General features: G+C 40.3%; 1 protein-coding gene and 1 pseudogene across 3 annotated transcripts in view; one reads left to right on the forward strand and one right to left on the reverse strand.

Moving 5' to 3' along the window:
* The window catches only part of LOC117082658 (protein AF-10), a 221636-nt gene that overhangs the window by 101309 nt on the left and 95099 nt on the right, over nucleotides 1-25228 (forward strand). For all 3 annotated transcript variants that reach the window (XM_033209556.1, XM_033209554.1, XM_033209555.1), the window contains one exon: nucleotides 24434-24529. The gene's annotated coding sequence lies outside the window, so the exon portion shown is untranslated. The remainder of the gene's footprint in view (nucleotides 1-24433; nucleotides 24530-25228) is intronic.
* On the reverse strand, nucleotides 3073-4493 carry LOC117082228 (annotated as a pseudogene).

The raw sequence follows: 25228 nt of genomic DNA on the forward strand, positions 1-25228 counted from the left end.
CCTCAGCCTCCCAAAGTGCTGGGATTACAGGCGTGAGCCACCGCGGCCAGCCAAGAGTTTAATTTTTGAAAAGGAGGTGAGCGAGGGGTGCCTGTTGTGTTGGACGCCCCCCCCCAGCTCCACTGGTGCCACAAGGTTAATGGCAGAGGCAGGGAGGTTGAATGTGATTCCACACCCCTGCCGCCCATGTACTGCCCATGGGTGTAAACCAGAGACGAGAGGCCCGCAGGGCAAAAGAGGACGAGTTTCATTTTCCATGAATGTGGGTCCCTTTTCTGTCACGCCTCAGGCCTGGTCCACCACATTGATCCTGGCATCTGTTTCTCTTTGTGTATTTAAAAATACTATTTTTTGAAGTATAAATAAGTGATATTGTTATTTTATATTTAATATTAAATACTGTGGTATGCAAATTATTTAAAAATGAAATAAACAACAACTTTTAACTTACAATTTCATATGGTTATAGGAAAAATTTAAAAATATATAGCCTTTGCTTTGCAGAGAAGTGCTGTGTGATTCAAGCTGTATTAGCACTGGTTAGGTACTACCTATAGTGCAAGCAAGGGGAGAAGAAAAGTTAATGGTGAAATATGGCTTTGAATAAGGAAGGGATACTTTGTTTTTTCTTGTTTATTTATTTCTTTATTTTTTTGAGATGAAGTATCGCTCTGTGGCCCAGACTGGAGTGCAGTGGCACTGCAGTAGTTCACTGCAGCCTTGATCTGTGGGGCTTAAGGGATCCTCCTCCCTCAGCCTCCTGAGTAGCTGGGACTACAAGCATATGCCACCATGCCTGGCCAATTTTTTTTTTTTTTTTTTTTTTTAATTTGTAGAGACGAGGTCTCCCTATGTTGCCTAGGCTAGTCTCTAATGCTGCATAGAAGCCATCCTGCTTTGGCCTCCCAAAGTGCTGGGATTACAGGCGTGAGCCACCACCTAGGCTAATTTAAAGGATGGTTTCTGTAAAAATTGAAAATTTGGTATATATTTTAAAAGGAACCAGAGTGTATATTTGAAATTAATTAAAGCCATGTCTGTCAGGGTTAAATTCAGTCACTAAGAGTTCAAATTGTGAATTATTATTTCAGTAGAATGCCTTCTAATATTTGTTATGTCTGTTAATGTTAGTTGATGTTGATTAGTAAAAGGAAAACATACTGTTGTTCTATAATTACACTTTCGACAACAATCATGTGGGTTTTTTCCTACACCAATTAATCATCCTATTCTCTGTGGACACCAAGTCAGTGTCCTACAATTCAGTTCTGATATTACCTAGACTCAGTGCAGATTCCATAGATACTGGGTCCCATGAGACTGTCTCCATTTCAGTGACCAGTTGCGAGTCCCAGATTGTCGCCTGTACTTTTGACCAACTGGTTATGAATTAGGGGTTCCACACAACCTTCTCCTTAGATTAGGTAATTTGCTACAGTAGCTCACAGAACTCCAGAACACTATTTATTATTATGTATTGTGAAAGATACAGCTCAGGAACAGCTGGATGGAAGAGACACATAGGACAAGTTATGGGGAGGTAGGTAGAGCTTCCATGCCCTCTCCAGGTGCTCCACCCACACAGCATCTCATTGTGTTCACTGACCAGGAACCTCTCAGAACTTCATTGTTAAGATTTTTTGTGGAGGTTTCCCATTATGTAGGCACAATTTATTAAATGTTTGGTCATTGGTGATTGAATTCAACCTCCAGCCCTTCACCCCTCCACAGAGGTACCAGGGTAGGGCTTAAAGTTCCAAATCTCTGATCACATGGTTGGTTCCTCTGGTGACCAGCATCTATCCTCCAAGATTTACCTTATTAGTGTAAACTCAAGTGTGGTTGAAAGGGGCTTATTATGATCACTAGGGGAATTCAAAGAGTTTTACAAGCTCTGTGCCAGGAATCTGAGAATAAGACCAACTATTATAACAAAAAATGCTCTTACCACCCCATCACTCAGGACGTCAAAGAGTTTTTAGAAGTTCTGTGCCAGAAACTGGGGGCAGAGATCAAATACACACACACACACACACACACACACACACACACACACACAAAATATATGTCACAACTGTAAAACAGTTGTGTTTTCCTTCAGTAACACAAGTGATACATAGAATGCACAGTTGATTTGACTGTAGTCAAAATCACTAGGAATGATCTTTAGTAAGAGTTACTGCTGTCAAAGGACTGTTTTTTCTAATTCTTTTTATACTTGTTAGAAAGTTTTAAAAGCACCAACCTCACTTCTACCCCACTCAATTTGAAATCTTTTAAAAAGCCCTCTAAGAATTGTGAAGCTGTGTTTTTCATGGAGGGTTTAAATGACTTGTTCAAAGGTCAATGATTTGCAGTAACTTATAGTGGTTAGAAGAAAATGGAGTTGTGTTGACTTTTAATCTATGGTTCTTTTTTTTTTTAATAGATTTTTTAGTTTTATTGAAATCTTACATGAACAAGAAATTGGAAATACAATCACATCAAAGAACAAATTGTCATGGCTTTTGATGTTTAAGCCAAACAAATTTTGTAGGGCAGATTTCAATGGCGTGAAGTTATAACAATTTAAAAACACAGTTAACCTACTTCTAAAAATGCAAAACATACAATCATAGGTTATTTTCAGTACAAGAAAACTTAAATGTGTTTGCTTTAATTTCTTAAGACTACTAAGACATAGCACTAGCTTGTATTTTTATTTACAGCATACTCCATACTTCTATGTAATTTATTCTAGATCCAAAAAAGTGAAACTCTTCAAAAGCAAAGGTTCTGCAAAATCATGACTTAACAGTGTGCTCAGCTTGTTTTGAAGCTAAAATGAAGCCTGAAATGATAAAAACATTATAACTCCCAGAATAAGGGAACTCTGTAAGCCCACTAATGTCCAAGAGCATTTATGAAAAGAGGAAAAATAAACGTACTTGAGTATATACACAATAGTGATTTATTCAGCCCAATACAAATGGCAGCAAATTGCTACTTAAAGATGAAACAGTTAAGCAAAAATTTTTTTGAAGAGTGTAGATCTAGAGCCAGTCGTATCTTGCCATTATCATTTTCAAGCACTTACTTGTCTACTTCCACTGTTGCACATTGAGTATCCTGATAAAATTCCTGGTTGTCATTATTGTAACCATAGTTACCAGAATAGTCACCACCTTGCTGAAGTGGCTGCTGAGCGATGGGTTGAGAGACCCAGTTCTGCTAGTTGGTCTGACGATGCTTGGAATCAGGTTGGTTGTAAACATCTGCCTTCTCTTGCCTCCTACATTGCCTCCTGATTGCCCCAAGATCCACGGGAACCGCAGCCACGGCCTCTCTGCTGTTGTGCAGGACCCCCTCTGCCACCCCTAGAGCCTCTTGGTGGTCCCAAAGATGCCCCCCTTTGTTAATAGCCAGCTCTATCTCTTGGAGGTGGTGCTCCTCTCCCCCTTGGTGGTGGTGGAGCACCCTGCCCTCCCCTTCCTCCTCTTTCTGTTACTGCATAGCCATCATCATAGCCATAGTAGGGAATTTTCATAACCTCCATGATAGTTGTGATATTAATAACCATAGTAATCTTCATGCCGTAGTGATCTGGGGGGTAGCCATATCTACCTCTCCCCCAACCTCTAGTTGGAGGCAGCATTCGAGGAGGAGGGTGTAGTGATAATCTTCATATGCAGTGCTTCTGGAGGCCTGTCTAGCAGCTTGGCGCTCTTTCCTTTTCTTGTCTGGTGGCTTGGCTAAGACTATTTCAAGTTCTTCCCCTTCTATTTCTTTGCCATTCATTTCATCCATGGCCTTAACGACTGCTCCTCTGTCTTCAGAATGAACAAATGCATCATTTTTCAACTTATTTACTCTTTGAAGTTCTCCAGATTCAGAAAATGACTTTTCCAATATTTTGTCTGTGCCCGAATTTCTCACAAACAATACTTTTACCTTAGCTATGACTTCTGGATCTGGTTCTTCACAGGGTCAGTCCATTCAACTGTAACTGCATTTCCCCATACTTTTACTTTTCCACTCATCAGCCGGCATCTGGCTTGTGATCCTCATATTCCAGGAAGCAGAACTCCCATTTCTTCTTTTTGTCATCAGGTTGATGATAGAGAATAACATCCACCGAACCCTCTGTGACTTTACTGAATTCTTCCAGAATATTTTCTTTAGTGTTATTCTTCAGAATGGATCCAACAAAAAGTCTGTTGTTTGCCACAGAAATGCGTACTCCATGTTGTTTACCAAAGGGCGAATTTCATAGCTGTCACAGTTTCACAGCTTCCTGTGCAGCTTCCTTTCCACAGAAAGTGATAAATGCATACCCTCTATTCTGACCAGACAGTGGATCTATCATAAGACATAGATCGCAAATGGTACTGGCCTTCTCAAAAAGGGGCACCAACTCATCCTCATATGAATCTCTTGGTATTTTACCTATAAACACCTTTTTCCAATTCCAGGTTGCACGCCAGAGTACACACTGTTTGATGGAGGCCCACCATACTTCCTCTCTCCTGTGGTTACATTCAGAGTATAACCAGTTCTCTCAAGCAAGGCCTTGATCTTTGCTTCATCAGGTCCCTTTGTGGACTCTTGCACCTAGCTCCCCTGTTTTCTCTCTGCCTATAGGTCTTCTAAACTCCACATAAAAATGCACTTTTGTTCTGAACATGTGATAAGTCACTTTCCTTGAACTGCTGTAGTACAGACAGAGCTCCTTCATTAAATTCGCTGAGAGCATCAATTGCTCTTTCATCAAGATCGATAACAGCTATCAATCCAGGGCAGAGCTGGGGCAGATGGCTAGGCCCGTGAGAATCAGCACAAGGCACTTTGAAAATTACTAGAAATCACGTGTGCATGCTACCTTCCAAGTCTGATTCTTATGTTTACATGGCAAAGAAGCTGAAGGGGAAACAGGTACACATGTGCAGAATGGGAGACCAAACATGAGAGGCAGCCTTCTAATCTATTCCTGCAAGAATCAACCCAGCCTCACGAAAGCTGCATTAATACATTCATGAGGGTAGTCCCGTAACCCAAATGCCTCTTAAAGGCCCCATCAGCTCTCAGTACTATCACATTGGCAAATTTCAACGTGAGTTTTGGCAGGAACACACCACACTTAAACCATAGAATAGGATTACTCGTCTCTTTGAAGAGAGCTAGACTACTTTCTTCTGTGGCCCTCAAAGGAATAAAACTCTCAGTCAAATCATTGGAATGACTTTTCTATGTCTTTGTAAAAGTTTTCTAGCATTGAGAGTTACCTGGTACCTCTGTCCTTTTTGTGTACTTTCCTTTTGGAATCTTGCGCTCAAGTTGAACCTTTCAGAGTCTATTTATGTGAAGAGTTAAGAGAGGACAGGTCTTTTCAGGAACATCAGTTTAGAATGTGAGGGTGGGTTGGGTGAGACTGAAGAGTATGGTAAGATGAGACTAGCTAAGAAGAGGCCAGTTTATGAAGAATTTATAAGCAGTTTTAGACTTCATTCTTGGGCGTTGAGCCAGGCAGCCAGTAGGATTAATTCTTTTTTTAACTTTTCGTTTTTCAATAATTTCAAAGTTAAAATTGCAAAAATACTACAAATAATAATGCTATACTACTCACTCATTCAAAAAATGTGAACATTTTACCATATTAATGTTACCATGTCCTTCCCTCCACCATCTTTCGCTGGCTCTGTTTCTCCTCTACTCTCTATAGAATCTTTTTGAACCATTGCAGGGTAAATTACAAATACAATGCCTCTTTAACCCAAGTACTGAAAGTGTATAGTTTTAATTAAAGGGAATTTCCTAAACAAAGTATAGTGATCAAAATCAATAAATTAATATTATTACAGATTATTATCTAATCTACAGATCATATTCAGATTGCATCCGCTGATGTCATCTACACCAAAGGGGGAAACCTTTTACTCTTCCAGGTCCAGGATCCAATCCAAGATCACAAGTTGCATTTAGCTGTCATGTCTGTTCAGTATTTCCCAGTTTGGAATATGTCCTCATTCATTGTTTTTTATGACCTTGACATCTCTTAAAGTCCTATTTCAGGTTATCTGAGGTATTGCTTTCTGTCTTTCTTAGGTCTTAACAAAGGAGTTTACAGCTACACTCTTGTTTTGATCTTCATACAGCTGTTTTCTAACAGTGGCCTAGATTTTCTCTGGGAGCCATCTTTTAATTTTAGCTTTGTTTGCTATCTGGAGAGACTGGGAATTTTTAAAACCAGCAAGTCTTGGTTCTTTTTTAGTCAATAGTCTTTCCATTAGCTTATTTCTGTACTCTGCTTTTTACTATAAACAGTAAGAAGGAGTTAAACTGCATCTTCCACAGAATACCTAGAAATCTCCATGTTAAATTATGCAACTCGTTAAATACATTTTCTATTTTTCATGTTACCACAGGCAATGCTGTGCCTAAACTTTCAGTTACTAATTATGAAGTGTTCAGCTTCCTCCAATTTTCAGTTACCTTTTTCTCACTTTCATTTAAGCCCTTAGTAGCAGCCTCCTAAGGACCATGAAGTTTCTAGTGACAGTGTCTTCATTGCTCATCAAGCTTTCGCTGATACTCTACTGCAAGTCCTGTCAGCTTTTGTCTGCTACCTGATTCCAAGCAGCGCCTGCATTTTCAAGTTTTACTGTATGGGAACACCCCTCTCCTGGTAACATATACCCAGGAGTAATCTGTAAATCTGTGTTAGTTAACTATTGTAGCACAGTAATTTACCCTAAAATATACTGGCTTAAAACTGCAATAAACATTTATAGTCTCACAGCTTGTGTGGGTCAGGAATTTGGATTTAGTGGGTGTTTCTACCCCAGAGTCTATTATCAGATTGCCTTCACATTGTTGGCTTGGATTATAGTCATTTAAAGGCCAGACTAAAGTTGAAGGATACTCTTGTTTGTTTGTTTTTTGTTTTTTGTTTTTTTTTGAGATGGAGTCTAGCTCTGTCACCCAGGCTGGAGTGCAGGGGTGCAATCTTGGCTCAGACTCACTACAGTCTCCACCTCCCAGGTTCAAGCAATTCTCCTGCCTCAGCCTCCTAAATAGCTGGGATTACAGGCTTTCACCACGACATCCAGCTAATTTTTGTATCTTTTAGTAGAGATGGGGTTTCGCCATGTTGGCCAGGCTGGTTTTGAACACCTGACCTCAGGTGATCTGCCTGCCTTGGCCTCCCAAAGTGCTGCGAATACAGGCATGAGCCACTGTGCCCTGCCACCCCCCCCCCCCCTTTTTTTTAAACACGATGTCTCGCTGTATCTCCCAGGCTGGAGTGAGGTGACATGATCTTGGCTCACTGTCACCTTCGCTCCCAAGTTCAAGCGATTCTCCTGCCTCAGCTTCCCCCTTAGCTGGGACTACAGGTGTGCACCACCACGCCTGGCTAAATTTTGTGTTTTTAGTGGAGGTGGGATTTCACCATGCTGGCCAGGCTGGTCTCCAACTCCTGACCTCAGGTGATTGCCCATCTTGGCCTCGCAAAGTGCTGGGGTTACAGGAGCTACCACACCCAGCTGCTGGAGGATATTCTCTAAGATGACTTATTCACATGATTGACAATTTGGTGGCTGCCTGTTTTTTTGCTGCATGAATTGTTTCTTAGGGACTTTCGAGTGCCATGTGACATGGCACCTAACTTTTCCCATAGTGGCTGATCTAAGAGCAAGGCAAAAGCTGCCATGTGTTTTATGGCCTGGCCTCGGAAGTCACACAGTATCATTTTCTTTTTCTGGCTGAATGTGTTTTTATTTATTTTTTTAAAAAGGTTTTTTTGAGGTAAGAATACATAACATAACATTTGCCATTTTAACCACTTGGATTTAACAAAAAAAAATACTGTTATTTTTACTCTCTATTGGATGCGTAGGTAAACCTGTTCAGTATGGGTAGGCACTGCATAGGTGCAAAGATCATTGGGGGCATGGAGACTGTCTACCACACCCTGAGATTTGGGCACATATCCTGTTTCTTATTGAATTTTTACCCACAAGTTTTAGCATTCACTGATGAGTCTAGCCTGAAATAAATAATAGCTGACAAAAGGTAATTTTCTAATTGTATCATTCTCAGTAGCGGGGAGGGGTGGAGTCTACAGAGGAAATAAAAGAGTAGTTTGAGTAGTATAAGGATAAATGTTATGTCCTTTGGTTTTAGCACAAAGGAAGTCGTTGAAGAGGAGTTTCAGTGTAGAGTTTCAGTATATTTATTGGTAGATAAAGTGGGTGTGAGGAAGTACAGATAGTGAGAGTACTTAACTCTTAAGAATCTCAGATTTGGCCGGGCGCGGAGGCTCAAGCCTGTAATCCCAGCACTTTGGGAGGCCGAGACGGGCGGATCATGAGGTCAGGAGATCGCGACCATCGACCATCCTGGCTAACACGGTGAAACCCCGCCTCTACTAAAAAATACAAAAAACTAGCCGGGCGAGGTGGTGGGCGCCTGTAGTCCCAGCTACTTGGGAGGCTGAGGCAGGAGAATGGCGTAAACCCGGGAAGCGGAGCTTGCAGTGAGCTGAGATCCGGCCACTGCGCTCCAGCCCGGGCAACAGAGCGAGACTCCGTCTCAAAAAAAAAAAAAAAAGAATCTCAGATTTGCTGGGCTTGCATCTGTAGTCCCAGCTGCTGGAGGGCTGATGTGGGAGTATCTCTTGAGCCCAGGAGTTAAAGGCTGCAGTGAGCTATGATCATGCCATTGCATTCCAGCCTGGACAACAGAGTGAGACCTCATCTCTTAAAACAAAAAATTAAAAAGAATCTTAGATTTGAAGACAAAAGGAGTAGGCAGGAGAAAGAATACTGTGTCTTCTTCTGTTTTGGTGGGGAAGAAAGAAGAGAAGCATGTAGGTGAATAACTAGGTCACCTGGATAATAGAGCAAAGAAAAGTAGATGTGGGTAGAACCCTGTCAGAGATACTGCTAGGCAGATTGGGTATACAAATAAGGAGGCCAAGTGTGTTATTTTCAAAAGTGTTTAAAATAATGGATCATGAGATTGAGGTGGGTTAATAGATGTAGTGCAACTAGGGAATAGGGAAGGGCTGGAACATAGAGTTGTAGGAGATGTTGGAGCATGGGCCTAGAGGACTCAGTGAGGTTCAAGAATAAGTATAGTAAGAGTGTGAATTAATTGCAGGGTTATGAAGAAAGAGTAGATCATTGTGATTTAATGATCCTTAAACAATTGGGATATGTTGAGTGATGGCAGCTTCCAGGTGTTGGAAGATAGTTCTCCATGGTTCTGACATTTATACACATTTTGTGAGTGTCAGCCCTGACTGCTTTTGTTCTTTTCAAGGTTGTTTATATAGCAAGCAAACAGCCTTGGAAAATGGAGGCACTGTCATTCAAATTTCTCTTGTAATTCATTCCACTATGTGTATACATGTCATCTGGCCCCAGGTCACCCTGTCAGAAGGGGGAATTTAGGCAAATGCTAACAGTCTGGCTTTTGCTATTGCCATGAGTATTAAAGTCCTCTGTGTCCATTGCAGGAGTCTTGTGTCATCTTCCATGAAACTGTGGTAGACTAACTTGTCACTTTACAAGTAGAGTAAGATAAAGTACAAGACAAGTAACTTGTCACTTTACAAGTACAGTAAGACTCTTCGTAGTTTTTGACACTGAAATGTGGTTTTAGGCGTACTGAAGGAGAGTCTGAATGAAAGCCGTTGAAATTGAGAATATTTGAGGACTTTGTGAGTTGTTCATACAGTTGGCCTTAACTCGCTGGCACACCCACTCTTGTGGTCCAGGGGTATCGGGATACTGTGGTTGAAGGTCTTACCAAGATCACATGCAGTAGGAAAGAGTTACCTAAAGAAAAGTAATGGGCAGACAAAAAGAAGAGATAAAGAGATACTTATTAATAAATGATAGAGCTGGGATTTAAAAATGAACTATGTCTGATTACAAAGTCCATGGATTTTTTTTTTTAAATACGTCTTTCTGCCTTTACTTGGAGGCTGTATTAGTCCATTCTCACACTGCTGTAAAGAACTACCCTGAGAATGAGTAATTTAGGAAGAAAAGAGGTTTAATTGACCCTGCAGGCTGTACGGGAAGCATGGCCAGGAGGCCTCAGGAAACTCACAATCATGTCAGAAGGCAAAGGGGAAATAAACACATCTTTACCATGGTGGAAAAGAAGAGAGAAAATGAAGAGGGAAAGTTTGAAAGTGCTACATACTTTCAAACAACTAGATCTGGTGAGAACTCTTATCAGGAGAACAGCAGGGGGGAAGGTCTGCCCCCATTATTCAATCACCCCACCATCAGGTCCCTCCCCTGACACTTGCAGATTACAGTTCAACATGAGATTTAGGTGAGGACACAGAGCCAAATGATATCAGAGGTAATAATAATCATATCCCCTTTGAAAGATAAATCTATATTACAACTTCAAGGGTGTTTTTTTGTTTGTTTTAGTACAATGGTGAAGTTTTCACATGTTCTCAAAAGAATGCTAATACAGAGTATGCCTTATCAATCCTCTATTCTGTTCCAGGAAATTATTATTTAACTGAGTAGTATTTGGGAGAAGAAATTTTAAAGACCTCCTTGCTTAGAAGGGATAAATAACTTGTTAAAAGAAGATAAAAAGTAAAAGTAGATGTGAATAGCCTTTTTGAAATGTAGCTTGAATTCAGATGTTGAAGACAAACAGTAATAGTGTGCATCAATTAAATGGCATGTCCATGAAATAGAATTTTATGACAACTGAATTGGCTGAGGATTAACTTTATTTAATAGAGTTATTTTTTGCAACTTGGAAGGCTGAGATGTAATACAAAGACTCAGGTCTAATTCATTTAGGTGTTTAGAATTGTATTCCAGCTATCTAATTATAGCATCATGGAGATGAAATAATAATAGCCAGTTGTTTTCCATTAATAATATAAACTTTTTAAATGTATTTATCACCTGTGGCACTTCCATTTCTAGTTTTCATTTCCAGTTTTATAGATAAAGAATAGGGACGTGAAAGTTTAATTAGATTTGATAGATGTTTACAAAACATCTACTGAATTCAAGACTCCATGCTTAATTCTTGGGAAAACAGAGTTTAAAAATCTGGAGAGTCACAATCAATATTGAACAGTTTATTTAAAGTTTTGTATTTTGGGGGCATAACACCAGTAGAATCCAGTTTATTTTTAAAAACTTTTCTGCTCCTTTCTATAGCTTCTCTTGTGTATTTTTTCAGAAATGTAGCTAAAAGCAGTGAGTGTGTTAATAGTCGAGAGGTCTGATTTATCTGAAAAGCCATTTAACTGAGGTATATAATCTGCTACTGATAGTAGGATGCACCTTCATTTTATGTGCCACTAAGAAAGAAAAAATCATGCTAAGTAAACTATGACACAGCAATATTATAATACATAACCTGATTTTAGAGATTTATTTAAATAAATAAATATCTTAGGATCTATTAAATATGGCATGTCAGAGAACTTAGAGTTCCTTTTAACTCTTTCAGGTGTTGCATATAAAATTAAAAGATGTGTATATGATTGTTCATCACTGTAGTAGCTCACATTTAGAAATCATGTAAATTGCCCATAACAGATGAATAAATTATGGCATATCTGTAAAATGGGGCATTATGTTATGTCTCAGTTTCTTCATCTGCATCAAGTTGATTTTAGTGCTTACCTCATAGAGTTGTTAAAATTAAAGTAGTTAGTACATGTAAAATGTCCTGGCACATATTAACTGAAAACTTGATTGTTTAGACAGAAAACACAGGAGCATCTTAGTATTAACCAACATTATTATTGTAACATTTATGATTTAAAATCATGATTTAAAAGACTAATGAACTGCAAAGATGTTTTTAATATAAGTGAAAGATACATAGTATATTCCCAGTTTTGGTTAGGAGATTTTTAGGCCAGGCATGGTGGCTCATGCATGTAATCCCAGCTGTTTGGGAGGCCAAGGCGGGTCTAAAAGTTGGAGACCAGCCTGGGCAACATAGCGAGAAGCTATGTCTACAAAAAAATACAAAAATTAGCTGGGCATGGTGGCATGCACTTGTAGTAGTCCCTGCTACTTAGGAGACTGAGGTGGGAGGATTGCTTGAGCCCAGGAAGTCAAGTCTGCAAAAGCTGAGTGAGATTGTGCCACTGCCCTCCAGCCTGGATGACAGAGATCATGTCTCAAAAAATTATTACGGATTTATTTGAGAATTAGTTTTTCACATTGTGACACTTTTTCTCCACACAGGCATGTTACCACCTAAGAAGTTGATTCTACATAGCCACAATGTAATTATCTTAGGAAATGTAACATTAATACTATTAACATATAATCCATATCCAAGCACCTCATTGTTCGGGTAATGTCCTAATTGGTAGCCAGTTTAAGAAGAAATTGATGCAGGAGTCAAGTATCAAACGTTGCATTTAGTTGTTGTCTCTTTAGTCTCCTTTAATCTAAAATAGTCCCTGCACTTTGGGAAGCCGAGGTGAGTGGACCACTTGAGGTCAGTAGTTCGAGACCAGCCTGGTCAATATGGAGAAACCCCATCTCTACTAAAAATACAAAAATTAGCCAAGTGACATGGCTCATGCCTGTAATCCCAGCTACTTGGGAGGCTAAGGTAGGAGAATCACTTGAACCCAGGAGGCGGAGGTTTCAGTGAGCCGAGATCACACCACTGCAGTCCAGCCTGGGTGACACAGCGAGATTCAGTCTCAGAAAATAAAATAGTTACCAGGATTTTCTGCCTTTCATGACGTTGACATTTTCTTAAGTTTAGACTAGTTGTTTTGCAGAATGTTCCTCAACTGGGATTTGTCTGATTTGTTTCCTCCTGAAAAGATTCATGTTAAGCATATTTGATGGAAATATCACATTGATGATGTCTTGTTCTCAGTGTATTATATCAAGGGACACATGATATTATTTTATCCCATCATCCGTGGTACTAAGTTTGATCACTTGGTTAAGGTGTTGTCTGTCAGATCTACTGTGAAGCTTTTGTTTCCCTGTGAGATGTTACTTGAGGCTTTGAAATTTCTGTTCCCCAATAGTCTTTCATGCAGTGTATTTGATATATCTGTTGATGATCTTTGCCTGAATCTGTTATAACTATGGTGGTAATAATGTGATGATTTTCTATTTCTATCAATGCTTCCATATTTATTTTTTGGCATGCTTTGATTATGAAGAACTTCGTCTGTCCGTCCAAACATCCATCCATTGACTAATCTCTCCATTATCAAGTAGACTCAAGTTTATTTTTTTAAGTTCACTGTGTTATGTAATTCCTATTATTATTCATCTTAATGCTCAGATTGTCCCACATTTGGCCAATGGGAGTCCTTCAACTTGGCAACTGTGCCCTTTTGAAATTTTTCAACAGTTTATAAGCATTTCCTTAATTTCTAGTAAAACAGATACTGTAGGCTTATCTTGTCTTCTTTTCTGCCCCAGACCTTGAATCAGCTCATTTTCTAATGCTGGTTTCTTTTAGTGGAGGTAGCCTATCTACTTGGAGTGTATCTCTGTCCTAGAATGGACCCTTCAGCAATTTGAGAGGTCATACCAGTCCTTACTGTGTGCCCCATGCGCTTACCTGTTATTGGCCAGTGCAGAACTCTTCCTGGTTTCAGCTGCCTTTCTCAAATTGGCTCTCAATGCTTTCCAGTAAGTACTGTTGACTAAATATTTAGTGGTTTTCTTGTCGCTTCCTTCTTCCTCATGAATGCTTTTACCATGTGGGCCTTGTAACTCTTTTCCTTACCTGCTTGTATTTTGGGGTTGATGGTGATGCTTTTACACTCAGTTTTGTTGTGTTATTCCATGAGTTTTTGGTTTTATTATCTATTTGCTTTGTTTGTTTGTTTTTTTGAGACAGAATTTCACTCTGTTGCCCAGGCTGAAGTGCAGTGGTGCGGAGTCGGCTCGCTGCACCCTCTGCCTCCTGGGTTCAAGCAATTCTCTTACCTCAGCCTCCTCAGTAGCTGGGATTACAGGTGCATGCCATGTCACCTGGCTAATTTTTGTATTTTTAGTAGAGATGGGGTTTCACCATGTTGGCCAGGCTGGTCTCGAACTCCTGACCTCAAGTGATCTGCCCACTTCGGCCTCCCAAAGTGCTGGGATTATAGGTTTTTTGCTTTGTTTTTATGTTTGGGATTCAGAAAGGATGAGAAACTATGTTGCTGCCACCATTTTCTCTTGCTGTTTTTTTTGTTTTTGAGATGTGGTTTTGCTCGTCTCCCAGTCTAGAGTGCAGTGGTACAATTTTGGCTCACTGCAACCTCCGCCTCCTGGGTTCAAGATACTCACCTGCCTCAGCCTCCCAAGTAGCTGGGTGATCGCCCACCCAGGCTCCCCAAAGTACTGGGATTACAAGCGTGAGCCACTGCACCTGGCTTTTTTTTTTTTTTTTTTTTTTTTACGTTGCTCTGTTTACTCCTCTTCTGTCAAATCATAGCTCTCTTCGTTTTACTCGTTTCTTGCTCCTCTTGTACCCAAATTCAGCACTTAAACTAGCCTTGCCTTTCTGGTGAAGCTAGACTTTCTTTGACTTATATGACTCATACTGTATCTCTCTTTTTTGCATGGATTTTGTTGTTGTTGTTGTTTTTGAGACCGAGTCTCACTCTGTCACCTAAGCTGGATTGCAGGGGCCTGATGAGGGCTCACTGCAGCTTCAACCTCCTGCACTAAAGCAATACTCCCACCTCAGCCTCTGGAGTAGCTGGGACCACAGGCATACACCACCACTGCCTGGCTAAGTTTTTACATTTTTTGTAGAGACGGAGTCTCCCTATGTTGCCTAGGCTGGTCTTGAGCTCCTGGGCTCAAGCTATCCTCCTCCCACCTTGGTCTACCAGTGTTGAGATTCTAGGCTTGAGCCACTGTGATCGGCCCATGATTTTCTTCTATTTTCATTTCACTTTTATACTGTCTTTATATATGTATATGTCTTACTGTCAGACTGTATCATGTCTCAAAGCCAATCTGTATTTTTTATGTTTTAATGTTCTTGTACAATGCCTAATATCATCTTTCTTTTCTTTTCTTTTTTTTTTTTTTTTTTTGAGACGGAGTTTCGCTCTTGTTGCCCAAGCCGGAGTGCAATGGCATGATCTCAGCTCACTGCAACCTCTGCCTCCTGGGTTCAAGCCATTCTCCTGCCTCAGACTCCCAAGTAGCTGGGACTACAGGCATGTGCTACCACGTTGGCTAATTTTTGTATTTTTAGTAGCTTTTTAAAAAAAATCCTGAATGTCAGGTGTGAGGTAATAGAAGAAAGGTAGTGTTGTTGACAGCTTGTGAGTACTTAACTAATTTTAGTTGCATTGACTATAATATGGTAGTTGTGTATACATTTATAGGCAATTAGGAATAGGAAACACAATCAGGAGGTACTAATGGAGTAAGAAATGTTTGCTGAAGTCCTGGAAAGCCATCATTTCTTTTTTCTTCCTTCCTCAAAAGGCCTTGGTGGGTTCAGTTTCAATAAGAACTCTGTAGCAAGCTAATAGCTTCTTTTGAAAATGGAATGCACTTAATAGCCATGTCATTGGAGCATCAAGTCCAAATCTCCGGTGGGCGCCTGTGGATGGAGGATTTTTTGCCAGAGGATTCAGTTGGCAAAATCATAATTCATAGAAACATGTAGTTTAAAAGCATAATGAGGACTGTGGGATTCCAAAGGTAGAAAATGTGCTTCATCTTGCTGCCTAGCTTCCAACACAGTGTGTTGGTTTTGGGCTACTCTCATATGATGCGTATTTGCAGGATAGCTGACTTTTAAAGGATAAGCAGAATGTTGAAGTGACCATCATAGAGCCCCTGTTATTGAAAGAGTTCAGTCAGGTGTTCAGCCTGCTTTTGGATGGTGGGAGTCTGAAGAGACCAAAGCTTTTCCTTGACTTCCAGAGGAATTTGGTGTTGTAAATCTGTTTCTATACTTTGCAGAAACTTGTTGAACAGGTCTTTGATTTTTATTGCAGTTTTTCCACCAGCTGTGCTGACAGAGGAGATAACGTTACAGAGCTATTGAGACTGAGGCTTCTAATTTAACAGCCAATAGTGAGAGCTTTGGCAATCATAGGATAGAGGTACTGAGTCCCGACATACTTATCTGTGGCAAGTGGCAAGGGAGTTTAGGTCACCCCTCTGGGAAAGGACTTCAGACATATTGGAGACTTTGACACATGGATGTAAACTGATCTTGATCCTTGGGCATGAATGTTATGGCAAAGAGGCATTAGAAATGTCCAGAACAGCCTACCAAGTACCATCAGTCTATGTAGTGGATTTAGTCTGTAACAGCTGGGGCTATAAGAGCAGTAACTAAACTCACTTGGCACTAATTCACTGTTAGCTTCCAGCTCTTATTAGCCTTTTTTCACTGGCCTTGTAGGGCTTTTGTGTTGAGGTATTGTATTTCTTCCTACCCCTGGAACCTTTGAGTCCTTTATCAAAGCTGTGGCTTCCCTTTGTCCTTCTGGAATCCTATGCTGTTTCTGTTGAACCACCCAGGAAAGAGACATGGTTCGGAGAGTGATTTATATGTCTCATTATTATTTCTATGTGTTGCTCTTCTTGATTGGGGGAATACCTTTTGCACTTATGGATGAGTAAAGATAAACATATAATACAGGGGATGGCAAACTTTTCCTCTAAAGGACCAGATAGTAAATGTTTTTGGGCTTTGTGGACCGCATTTAGTCTCTATCATATATTCTTCTTTTTTGGGGGGAGGGCGGGGGTGCTAAGGAATATTTTAAAGATGCAACATTACTCTTAGCTTAGGTGTCATAATTTGTTGACTTCTGTTATATCATTTTCTCTTATACTATACTTCAGATGTCCAGGCAATAATGAATATACAGTTTAATTGCCCAGAGACCCCACCTACAAAGTCATGTTAGCTCCCTTACCCCCTGAGAATCCTGCCAGCTGAATCCTGGGTAGGATAGTGATCTGGGTGCCTGTATCCAACACAGTCTTAAAAATTTGTGTTTTCTGGCTGGGCACGGTGGCCTATGCCTGTATTCCCAACATTTTGAGAGGCCGAGGTGGGAGGACTGCTTGAGCCCAGGAGCGTGAGACCCCATCTCTATTTAAAAAAATAAATCATATCTTTTCCTCTCCTCAAATTCCTTTTAGCATGCTTGGATGAGTGCATGTGGCCATTGAGGCCTCTTGGGGATAGGGAGTGCACATCCCCATCTCTAATTATTTTTCTTCTTAAAGCACTGAGGTCACCTAATTGTTACAGTGGGGTAGAAATGAAGCTGACTGCCAAACTGGTGAGGAAGTCCTCTCCACCTAACCAGAGTAGGCTAGCTGCCAGCAGAGCATCCTGGGGCAGCTCTCTTTAAACATAGTTTCTGGTGCTTAGCCTGCAGCCACCTCTTCAGTTTCTCTTCATTATTCAGGCAATAAAATGAAGACCCATTAACTGCCTAGTTGACCGTATAATTTTTCAGTTTTTGACTTTGCTCAGATCCCATTAATTGGCCTGTGAGGCCTTTAATTTTCCTCTTCCGAATAGCCATGCCCCTAACAGCATCATATTCTCTCATCACCAAACTGTGAAGAGCTATGAAAGAGGTGGAGTAGAAAAAACAGTTTCTCCTGCTGTAGTCTCACAATACAGAATGCTTCTGTGACCCATAAATGTAGAGCGATTTCTTCCCACCAAAAAGTAAGCTATCAGTTTTGCAGCAGACATCAGCTGCGTATCCTCTAATTCTGTTCAGTTTGGACGCTGTCTACCTGGAGATGGCATCAGATTACACAGGTTGGGAACTCAGTCCCATAGGACTGAGTCTCAGTTTTGAAACTGATTCTAAGCCCCAGGTGCTTCTGTCCCCCTGGCTATGACTTGGGGTTCCCACAGCCCCCTCCTTGGGTTGGATTAATTTGCTAGAGTGGCTCACAGAACTCAGGGAAACCCTTACTTATGTTTACTGGTTTATTATAAAGGATATTGCAAAAGTATACAGATGAATAGATGAATAGTGTGAGGTATGTCAGGGGGTAGGGAGGCAGAGCTTCCCCATCCTCTTGGGCCTTTTATACAGAGTTCACTGGATAGGCATGATTGAAGCTTGGACACCTGTATAGAAATGTGCTTGAACAAAGGTATGATCTAACACTAATAGACTGAGTAGGGAAACCCAGGCAGGCCTGTATGTTCACAACGCTTCTTGGCCTCTCTGTGCAACATTATTTTCTTCTGGGTATTGGGGCAGAACCCCTTCTGAAATGGGGGTTTTATGACCCACAATCAGACAGGGTAGGTCAGAGAATTTCTTTGTGTCCAGCTCCATTGTAGAAAAGTAGGAGAAGTTTAGAGCATATTTTTAATTTTTATGGCCTGTCTTGTGGAGAAAAAGGAGGGCAGGAAGGGTCCGAGAGAGATTCTGTTTTCTGAGGCCTAAAGCACCCCATTATAATAAAGGACTGTTATTTCACCTTTGTTACTCTGATGCTGTTCTGAAGCTGCATCAGGAACCAAGGACAAAAGGCCAAATACTTTAACAAAAGTTACGCCTGTTTTTTTAGTTACTTAAAAAGTAACAAAGACTATGGGAGTTGTGACTCAGGGACTGTGAACAAAACCAATATATGTATACATATATATGTGTGTGTGTGTATAGATATGTGTGTGTATGTGTATATATGTATATGTATATATCATAATATCACAGAAGTCTGTCATTTGACCTTACTTGTAAAGTATCTAATTAAGAGATGCAACTTCTGGGTCAAGAGATAGACAACTTATTACTTAGAGCAATAATTGTAACCAGAGTATCAGTACTTTTTGGCCATTTCCCGTAGGGCACTGCAAAGAGGGCCAAATAAAATCTGTTCGTGCTGTGTGTTGCATTACAGGAGAGGAGCCCTGAGCTTAGGGCACTGAATCTTTTGTAATAGACAGTAAGCATAGCTGATCTTTGCTTTCTGTCTTCTGAGGCTATTCACTGTATGAGCAACCTTGAAAAGATAGTCCAGAATAATGGGCTGCCATTAGCCTAACTCAGAAGACATGCAGAAATAGGAAAGACTCATACAGTATGGTTTCCTGCCACATGAATGATTTTCAAATTATGATTGACTTTACACAATGTTTTTGATTCACAGCTAAGTTCAAAAGAGGTGTCCTTGATGGACAAACAACGTTCTTCCAAGCTGTGAATCACAGGCTTAGATTTCTTCCATCTTGTGACTGCCTTCTTTAAAATGCTGCCTCTATGGCTTTAATGCTTATTTTTGTTATCTATGTAACAGTTATCTATGTAACCAGTGTGGATACTAGAAATTTGGGGCTACTAAGGACCAGGCCTAGAGGTGACACACATCATTTTCATTCAGACTGCTCTGACTGGAACCCAGTGCAGTGGCCACATGTAACTGCAAAGGAAGCTGGGAAATGTCTAGTTACATGCCAAATAAAAAGAAATGAGTTTGGCGAATAGGCTGTCTCTACCTCATTTTCGCCCATTCTTGTTACTTTGTATGTAATTACAGAGAATGACAGAAGACAGAGCATTTAAAAAATGAAAGTTAAAAAACAAAATCCCACTCCATATCTCACCATTGAGAAATAGCCATCACTTACTACTAAGTACATATCACAGATTTTTTCTATGCATAGAGACATACATACATACATACATAAAAAGGATAGAGAAAAATTATTAAATTGAGTGAAACCTACTGATGTTTTAAACACCAAAGGCAGATTTACTTGACTATATAGAGGGAAAAGAAACCCTTCTTGTACAAAAACAACAACAACAAAATTTAGCTGAATGTGTGGTGTGTGCCTGTCATCACAGCTACTCTGGAGGCTGAGGTTGGAGGATGCCTTGAGCCTGGAGTTTGAGGCTGTAGTGAGCTATGATCATACCACTGCACTCCAGCCTGGGTGGAAGAATGAGATCAAAAAAACTTTTTCCCCCTTACCACAAGAAATACTATTTCCTCAAACATACCTTTATGTTTAATAATAGAAATTACAAAAGCAAACAAGACGTTGAAGAGTTAAGACTGTCTTTCTAGTTGGAGTGCTTTTAGCTCTAAGTGATGGAATACTCAAATCAGAGTGGCTAAAGCAATTCAAAATTTATTACTTCATGAAGGTTCAGATGCTAGGCTTTTCTAAGATTGGTTAATTTAACAATAGCCAATTCAGCTGTAGCAGAGCATTGTTGACTTTTTTGTGATTTTCTTGACTTTTGTAGTCATGGTTGCCAGGTCACTGCAGTTGTTCTGAGGATCATGGTCTAACACTTGAGCATCTAAAGACAGGAAGGGAATACCTTTAAGAATGAGGAGAACAGCTAGAAAATTTCAACATCTGGCCTGGTGCAGTGGCTCACCCTGTAATCCCAGCACTTTGGGAGGCCAAGGCGGGCAGATCACTTGAGGCCAGGAGTTCGAGACTAGCCTAGCCAACATGGTGAAACCCAATCTCTACGAAAAATACAAAAAAATTAGCCGGGCGTGGTGGCGGACGCCTGTAATCCCAGCTACTCTGGAGGCTGAGGCAGGAGAATGACTTGAACCTGGAGGCGAACGTTGCAGTGAGCTGAAATCGTGCCGTTGCACTCCAGCCTGGGCTACAAGAGCGAAACTCCATTTAAAAAAAAAAAAAAGCAGCAGCAGCCGGGCGCGGTGGCTCACGCCTGTAATCCCAGAACTTCAGGAGGCTGAGGTGGGCAGATTACCTGCGGTCAGGAGTTTAAGACCAGCCTGGTCAACATAGTGAAACCCCGTCTCGACTAAAAATACAAAAATTAGCCGGGCATGGTGGCACATGCCTGTAATCCGAGCTACTTGGGAGGATGAGGCAGGAGAATTGCTTGAGTCTGGGAAACAGAGGTTGCAGTGAGCCAAGATTGTGCTACTGTACTCCAGCCTGGCCAGTAGAGCAAGATTCTCTCTCTCTCTCAAAAAAAGAAAATTTTAACTTCTGTTTTATTTTCCTGATTGAAACCTATTCCAGGCCTAAAGCAGTCAGTGGCTAAAGAGAATGGTTTTTAAAAATTCCTCTTAATTGCCTTGGACTCTTCCATGTTTGCCTCTAGGCTGGGGAATAGACACACTTTTATGAGGACATGAGAAGGTGATCGTGAATTTTCTTAAGCAATCAGGACTTTGTCAGCAAGAAAGAGGTTTATGTCTAGTCACTGTTTGGCAGACTTATGTTTTGTTTTAATTACATGCGTCAGATTTTATATTGAGCTCCTACAGTGAAGGCTGCTAGTATTCCTGTAGTCATTTTGCTTTTCCTGCTATCCAGGTTATTTGTTTTAATTTTTATTTGTTTATTATTTATTTTTTTGAGACAGAGTCTCACTCTGTCACCTAGGCTGGAGTGCAGTGGTGCGATCTCGGCTCACTGCAACCTCTGCCTCTCCGGTTGAAGCGATTCTCCTGCCTCAGCCTCTCATGTAGCTGGGACTACAGGCACATGCCACCATGCCCAGCTAATTTCTGTGTTTTTAGTGGAGACGGGATTTTACCATGTTGACCAGGCTGATCTCGGAACTCCTGACCTCAAGTAATCTGCCCACCTCGGCCTTCCAAAGTACTGGGATTACAGGTGTGAGCCACCACACCCTGCCAGGGTTTTGTTTTTGAAGGCATTTATATTTTTTCAGGTAGCGACTTTCTCTTATGTAAACATAATCCTCATAGTTGTGTAGGTATTTGTTTTGTATTTAAATTTGTTAGCTGCTCACTATTAGTCTTTTTACCACAGCTTCTTCACTAAGTTCATTGTACCTCTTAAATTGGCTGAATTTTATTAACTTTTTTCAAGAGTAAGTTGTTAGGACTTGTGTTCTCTGATTTCTTTCGTAATGGAGGGCATTTTCTTCTGCCTTAATTTTTGAACTGTATCTTGGCTGTATATAATATTGTTGGGTCGCATTTTATTTGTCCTAAAAACGTAATGGTCCTGGAATATTGCTGTGGAGATGACTAACAACACCTCCCTCTCCCTGTATTCTGCTAAGTTTAACTACAAGTAAGTCTTGGTGCTGCACAATCTGTAACAGAATTGTTCAGAATTTTTTTTTTCCATTTTCATTTTATGGAATTTTATGTTTGAATATACCTTCTGTTCCCCACTCATTGAATTATCTGCTTGAGGGACACATGTTATCCTTATGTTTGATTATCTCTGTTTTTTATACCTATCAGATGCTGTCTGCCTGCTTTAATACCGTTTTTAAAATTTGCATTACTGTGATTATTTCAAACCTTTCTTTTAACACTTTAAACATTTTCGGCAATGCGTATTCTTTTCCTTGCTGTTTCTATTTTATTTGCTTATTCTGTAATGATATTGTTTTAGTCTTAAATTTATTACTTTGGTTATCTCCCTTCTTACCTTTTCCTGTTTTATCTCATTCTTGAGCTTTGTTTGAACTCATGTTATATTTTTTATTTGGCATGCGGACAGTTTTGAGAAATATCTTCATACTCAGTTCTGTATGCTTCTAGGTTGTGATTTTTGGCTATCTCATGCACGTTAGACTCTTTGTATTTTTTTTTGCCTGTAGTTTCTTTGCCATACAATTTTTAAAATGTTGTTTATGCTTGGGAGACTCACTTTTGACACTTATTCCATTATAATTTAGGTAATTTTTTGAAAATTTTCTCCTCATTTTTGAGACAATGGTTTAAGGGCTATGTATTTTGCATTTTTCTGAAGCCTATGGGAATGGGAGGGGTACAGTATAAAGAGCTTGGCTTAGGGCAGTATGCACTTTTTGGTATAACTCCAGGCCGGGCTCCCCTTTTTAACACAGTACGTTATTAAATGTCTTGCACCAGGTTCTATATCTCAGGTGTTCGGGGGTATCTTAGTCTTATGGGGAATACCCTAGGATTCTGTTTTATTTTTTATTTTAGTTGTAACTTTTTGAGACATGGTCTCACTCTGTCCCACAAGCTGGAGTGCAGTGGCATGATCATGGCTCATTGCAGCCTCCACCTCCTGGGTCCTCCGCCTCAACCTCCCAGTAGCTAAGACTACAAATTTGCACCACCACACCAACTCATTTTTGTGCTTTTGTGGAGATGGGTTCTCATTATGTTGCCCAGGCTGATGTCTAACTCCTGGCCTCAAGTGATTCTCTCACCTAGGCCTCCCAAAGCACTGGAATTACAGAGGAGAGCCACTACACTGGGCCCCCTAGGATTTTATGTAATTAGTTCTTAGCCTTGATACTTTACTTCCAGTTAGCACCTCTTCACTTTTCCTCCTCTCACCTTCAGTTTTTCCTGTTTCCCCCCTGAAGCTAATACTACTCTTTAGGCAGAAAAAGTAGTTTAGTAGGTAAGAACACATAAAACTGCCTCTCTTCAGATTTGGGACTTTCGGTTATATTCTCAGAATTTTCGGGAATTAAGGGGTAGGATTAAGAACTGAATCCTATAGCTCAGTCTAGGGCGATTTGTACTCTAACCTGTATAACTCTACAGTAGTTAGTGATTCACACAACAGAACATTTTGGTTAAAATTATCTGACATTAAGTTGGACTTCCAATATGTAATTAATTTTTTTATTTTATTGAATTCCTTTTTATATTTAGCTCATCAGTTTTAGCACTTTAGAGCATACCCTAACTTTATCTAATTTTTTTGTTGTTGTTGTTAGCGATAACTAATTCATCTATTTTTTGAGTAAACCCAGGAAAGAATTTTTTGCTGGAGTTTCTGTGCCTCTAGTTTCTGGAGAAATTCTCATGGTAGAGAAAAATCTGGTACTGTTCAGATGTGAAGTGCTATGTAAACTTTAAAGTGCTATTTTTAATTGTTCACAAAAATATTTGGTGGTTTTTTTGTTGTTGTTGTTGAGACGGAATCTCACACTGTTGCCCAGGCTCGGGTGCAGTGGCACGATCTCGGCTCACCACAACCTCTGCCTCCTGGGTTCAAGCGATTCTCCTGCCTTAGTGTCCTGAGTAGCTGGGATTACAAGCGCTCGCCATCATGCCTGGCTAATTTTTGTATTTTTAGTAGAGGTGGGGTTTTACCATGTTGGTCAGGCTGGTCTTGAACTCCTGACCTTGTGATCCGCCCACTTCAGCATCCCAAAGTGCTGGGATTACAGGTGTGAGCCACCGTGCCCAGCCGTATTTGGTGTTTTTAAGAAGAAAAAGTGTATATTTTGCTGAATGTAAATGTGGCAAATAATTACAGACTTCAGTTGTTTATTAGTATTATTTTAGACTGATCAAGAATAAAAGAGCTGAACTTACTTAAAAAGAAACTCACACTAGTATTACTTGTTTGTAAAACAACACGATGATCAGAGAAAGTGATTTTTGATAGAAGTATTTGTTAATATTAAATTACTAGTTATAAAAAAATTATTGCATATATGGGGTTATAGTTCACATTTAAATTGGATTTTACTTATATTCGTTTTTAGAAATATAAAGAGAAGGACAAACACAAACAAAAACACAAAAAGCAGCCAGAACCATCACCTGCATTGGTTCCATCCCTGACTGTTACTACAGAAAAAGTAAGTTTTAAGAATCTTATTTTGTTTTATGTAATAAGTAAGTATTTTGCTGATTTTCACCTCTAAAAACTGTTTTCATTCCCTAACTTTTCCCAGCTTTTCAACCACATATCAGGCACTTAGAATTCTCATTTCTTTCTTTTTTTTCTTTTTCTTTTTCTTTATTTTTTTTTGGGGGGGCGGGGGAGACAGAGTTTTGCTCTTACTGCCCAGGCTGGAGTACAGTGGCACGATCTTGGCTCACTGCGACTTCGGCCTCCTGGGTTCAAGTGATTCTCCTGCCTCAGTCTCCCAAGTAGCTGGGATTACAGGCACCTACCACCACGCCCAGCTGATTTTTTGTATTTTTAGTAGTGACGGAGTTTCACCATGTTGGGCAGGCTGGTCTTGAACTCCTGACCTCAGGTGATCCGCCTGCCTCAGCACTCCCAAAATACTAGGATTACAGGCATGAGCCACCGCGCCCGGCCTAGAATTCTCATTTCTCTCTCTCTCTTTTTTTTTTTTTTTTTGAGACAGAGTCTCGCTTTGTCACCCGGGCTGGAGTGCTGTGGCACAATCTCAGCTCACTGCAACCTTTACTTCCCTGGTTCAAGTGATTCTCCTGCCTCAGACTCCTGAGTAGCTGGGACTATAGGCGCGTGCTGCCGTGCCTGGCTAATTTTTTGTATTTTTAGTAGAAACGGGGTTTTACTATGT

Source organism: Trachypithecus francoisi, unplaced genomic scaffold (genome assembly GCF_009764315.1).
Source record: "Trachypithecus francoisi isolate TF-2019V2 unplaced genomic scaffold, Tfra_2.0 Lachesis_group9, whole genome shotgun sequence".
Taxonomy (NCBI): domain Eukaryota; kingdom Metazoa; phylum Chordata; class Mammalia; order Primates; family Cercopithecidae; genus Trachypithecus; species Trachypithecus francoisi.